The sequence below is a fragment of the Camellia sinensis genome, chromosome 3 (genome assembly GCF_055761805.1).
Source record: "Camellia sinensis isolate YWXY chromosome 3, ASM5576180v1, whole genome shotgun sequence".
Lineage (NCBI taxonomy): Eukaryota > Viridiplantae > Streptophyta > Magnoliopsida > Ericales > Theaceae > Camellia > Camellia sinensis.
This window is the reverse complement of record NC_138963.1, coordinates 41275606-41280735: the sequence shown is the minus strand read 5'-3', so window position 1 is coordinate 41280735 and position 5130 is coordinate 41275606.

Here is a 5130-nt window from a genome sequence, read left to right as displayed (position 1 = left end):
AATTAGTGGGTGTTTCTATAGCTTTATGTATTTATATTTTTCACTAATTATCATATAATATGTTTCCTTACGTTTCTAATCACTCAACACAAAATTATGAGTTTTACCTCCTCTGCCAATCATAATATCCATGGACCCGTTTGTTTTCAAATATAGAATGAAGGGGATTGATAGTGAAAAAATTGTCAATGAGAGAATTAATGGTAAAGTGATTAAGTAAAATTATGTTTGTTTTGATAATAGTTGTCAGTGTTGGGATTGTTAATTTATTACCTTATAAAAGAAATATAAAATATTAAAGCAAATAAAATTATGTTTTTTACCCAACAAAAAAATACAAAAATATTAAACATTAATGTTAAAAAAATGCCTAACATGTAAAAAAAATAATAAAAAAAAAACCCTCAGCCGGATGACTAATAATATTACCTCCACCTCCATCTCCACCTCCTCCATCTCAATCCCAACACCAAAGTACATCCTAATCTCATAGAATTATAAATTCCTTCTCCATCTCCCAAAACAAGTCCACCATATAATGGGTTCCACCTCAATCTCAATCTCAATCTCAATCTCATTCTCACTTGTATCTCCCAAAACGAACGGGCCCTAAGTATCATATGGGCATACTCTAAGAGTACTCAATAATTATTCAAGAATTGCATTTTGGAATTAAAAAAAGAAAAAATTACACAAACATGAAGGCTTGCACCCCACAGCTCCCCCAACACAGAATGACTTGCATTCTGCATTTTTTTTGTAATTTATTTTCTCTTATGTCCACTGGACTGTAGTTCTCTTTAATTTTTTTTTTTAATTTTAATTACATAATGAGATGTAATTGTACATTGACCGCATCTAACAACATAAATAGTAATAAGTTGATTTGGTAATTATCGGATCAGCATAACACAAATTAACATAAATAGTAATAAGTTGATTGGATAATTATTGGATCAGCATAACACAAAATTAATTTGAGTAAGATTACTGTCACATAACGTGTTGTTTTGAGCCTTCATTCAGAAATAGTTAATTTAGCCTGATTTCTTGATTTATTTGCTAATTTAACTTAGCCAAATTAGTTTTGTTTGAAAATAATTTTTAACTTTTTTTTATTTGAATGTGATAGTTGAAAGAGAAAAAATAAAATAATTATAATTTAAATGTAGCATTCTGTCTTATTGACTAAATTAGCCTATTTTGTCATTTTGTGCTAATTTAACCACTTTAGCCCTTCCCAAACAAGGCCTCAGATAATGATTTATAAGCTAACTTTTTTGTTTATTATAAAAAGACGTGTAAAAAAATAGAGAGATGATATGATAAAAATAAACTAATAAATTAATAAACAACTTATTTATGGTATTAGCAAATGAACGACTGATTCAATTTACGTTTCGTTTATTTTGACGAATAATATTTCTGATGAATTCAAAAAATATATATGTTTTGTGAAGAAAACATTTTTCTATTTGTAGTGTTGGTAGTAGTGGTACGAATGTGGAGGTGGATGTAGTGGTAGGGTGGCGGTGGTGAAGACGACAATAATGGTGATTGTGGGCATGGTGTGACGGTTTAGGTGAGAATGACAGTGACAGTTTGGTGATATTAGTAAAATTTTAATTTGGAAATTTTTTTTTGTCTTTTAAACATTTTTTACTTAAGTAAACTTATTTTTGTATCATGAAAAAATATTTTTCTTTTGACTTTCATTTTTTATTGTACCAAATGACAAAAGATAAGAAAAATATTTTACATGTTGTACGGGGAGGAAATAATTCTCCTCGTATAATCCTGTTGACCAAGTCCACGCTCCTCCGTACGACGTCGCTTTGTCACCTGAAAACACAAACGTGAGCTAGCCGGCGGGTGTGTGCCGGAAACCTCTCCGATGCCTAAGTCAGAAAACTTGACAAATAGACAAAGCTCTAAGTTCTCAGAAAGATTGTGTTCAATTACCTTCTCCAAGGTGATGTTTGTAGGCTTTTATAAGTTTCCCGTGGCACAATCCTAGTAGGACTTGTACTTCTCCATGCAGAGTCCTCCTAGGATTCATTCTCCTAAGGATAATGCTTATCCTTTTACACCCTCCCCACTGCTTAAACCAAGTGGGATGGTTTTCTTCATGGCCGAACTACAACATGACCGAAATAACACTGACTATGCTGAGCCACATAGAAGGCCGAACTATCCTTAGCTCGGTCTTCTCCTCTAACTCATTACTTCGGCTGCCCTTGTTCAACCTTGGTGCGTTTAGATCAAACTTCCAAGTAGCAAGTTCTGACTGACCTAGCCAGAGTATGTCATGACCGGACTAACTCCGAAGCCGGTCTTCCCAGAGCATACTGCGACCGGACTAACTCCAAGACCCTACTCCGAGTTGTCTCTGGACCGGAGTAGAATTACTCTTCCTTGGGCCGAAGCAACTATCTCTTCTTGAGCCGGAATAAACTCACCTCCTTGGGCCGAAGTAACTTTGTCTCCCCAAGGCCGGAGTAACCTTGCCCTCTAGGCCGGAGTATTCAGTACGGCCTTTTTACCTAGTCCTCTGCGCTTTGGGCCTCAAAACCCAACTCGAAGCTCGGCCCAATTTTCCCAAAAATTACCCTCTCAATTGCCCCTTAATTCCATCTGTGCAACATGATTGGGATTACCAGCCTTCTGGCCGAGCTAGAGTTTGTTACGCTTTTTCAGCCGAGCTAAAAAACCCTTTTAGCCTTTCCAGCCGAACTAAGTTTACCTCGGGTATCACTATGTCCGGTCAAAACGTCTCTTCAGTCATAGTGTCTGTAACGCTTCCCATTCCAGTGACACGTGGCAGGCTCTGATGGGCTAAGGACGGCTGTCACGCCGTCTTCGTGCTTTGAGATCTCGAGACGGTTCCCGCCCAAATTTTGGGCTCTCTAACAAAAGTGAACCCTAAGGCTAGGGTATCTTCACTTTTACCACCCTTCATACTCTCCCTCTGCTTTTTTGGCTGCTCGAGTTCTTGAGCTTTAAGCTTACTGTGTTCGTGCTTCCGTTGCTGCCACTGCTTCATCTTCAACTTCTTCTTCTCCAAACTGGTAAGTTCTGAGAAAACTTGTTGTTGTTTTTTGCTTTCTTCATTTCTGTTTTTTCTATCTGGGTGAAGCATGCTCGTGTATTCCTTGTTTTTGCTTTTGTACTTTCACGAAAAAAATGAATAGAACTTGTATGTGTATGAACTGTTATGTAGAAAAACAAGCCTCAGATCCAAAATCACATTGCGACCGAACTAGGATTCTGTTTGCCCCTAATACGTAGACTTCTGTAGTCAATAACCGAACTAGAAAGATTACCGAACCACTCTAGCCAAGATAAGATTACCGAACAAGCTTGCATATACCGAACTAGGTACTTCGGTCTCCAACCGAGCTAAGACCTTGGGGCCAAGCCGGCTTTCTTAGTTCTGAAACCGAACTCAGAAAGCCGCCCCTAGGGGCTCAGCCGGAGTAACTTTCCTCACATCGCAACCGATTTAGGCCTTGGGACTAAACCAGCTTTCTTAGTTTTTTAGACCGAACTCAGAAAGCTGCCCCTAGACGTTAAACCGGTCTAAACTGCTCCAAACCGAGCTAACAAACATTCTGAAGAGCCGAGGTAGAACCAGCCCACTAAGCCGAAGTAGGATTTGTATATCTTGCTTATAATTTGTAGCGCGGTCCAACGATCTGTGCTTAACCCCTTTGTTTTCTACTTTGCAGACTTAGGTTGCCCAGGCACTCCCGCGTGTGCTCAACCGAGCTACTGAGCCTAGTTTTGGTACCGAAATAATTTATTCATAAATTATACAATAAATGGGTAAGTATAGATATTTAGTCGAAACCCCTGGTGGCCTGGCCGAATTTAGGCAAGATTACCAGATTCCTGATGATGTCCATCTGGCGCTGGCCAAAAAAGATGCTACCCCCTGGAACAATGAAGGCTTTGTGCCTTTTACCCTTCAATCCATAATAGAGACCGGACTACGGTTTCCTGTCCAACCGCTAATCTGCGAATTTCTTAGACAGACTAGGTTATGCCCCACCCAACTATCCACCAATACGTACCGTATTATCATGGGGATAGCCGCATTAAACCACCAAACCGGACTGAATCTTGGTCTAGCCGAGATCTTTCATCAATACTCTATCGGCTCAAAGAATGCTGGGTGGGTCTACTACCTTAGAATTCGCCGCCGCCGAGAGAAGATAATCAAGCACACTCCGGACAAAGATCTTAACGATGACGATTTCTTTTGGGTCTCTGGGAACTTTGAGGATTTTCAAGCTCAAATTCCTGGCCGACCTATAAATTGAAAATGGGAGAGCCTGGTAATTTTACTTCGGTCTTCTGCTTTGTAAGTTATCTCGGTTGTTTAGTCTGTTAGCCGAACTAACACTTCTCTCTTTTTTGCAGATTTTGCCCATCTCCATTCCCTGTATAGCTATCCTAACCTCGGAGTCTTGCGAGCCGCTTTTCGGGTTAAAGAAAGGGATTGGGCCAAGCTTCTAAATTTCGAACCGACCTACCGTTACAGCGGTCGACGGAAAGCAAAGGTGACTGACTTCCTTCTTGAAGAGGCACCGGAACCGGACCCAACTTTGCCCGAGATAAGACTTGTCCCTCTAACCGCAGAAGAAGAGATGGCGAAAAGGAGCAGGGTCAGGGCCCTTCTTACCGAAACAGCTAGGCCTGAAGTGGCGCCTCCCAGCCAACCGCAACCTGCTGTTGTCGCCCTTCCTTCCCAACAGCCATCCTCTTCCCGCCGAACCAAACGTGCCCGGACTTCCGAACCCGAACGAGTTCTGATTGATGAAGAAACTTCTATTCAGCCGAGCTTACCACCGAGCCCCCAACCGGAGTCTTCCGACCGAACTATTGGCGGCTGGGCACCGAAACTAACCTTCAACGACCGAGTCATTCTAGACACAGACTCGGTCGTTGCTGAGAAAGACCACCTGTTGGCCATCAACCTGGCCAAGAGCGTGTGTCTGCCCAAAGACATGGAACATCACCAAAAACAGTTAACCACCGAGCTGAAGTCCATCCGGTCTGCTACTAAATCCATGATTCTGGTTAGTGACTTCGGTTGTTTTTCTGTTTATGTTTCTTTTTCTTTTTAAC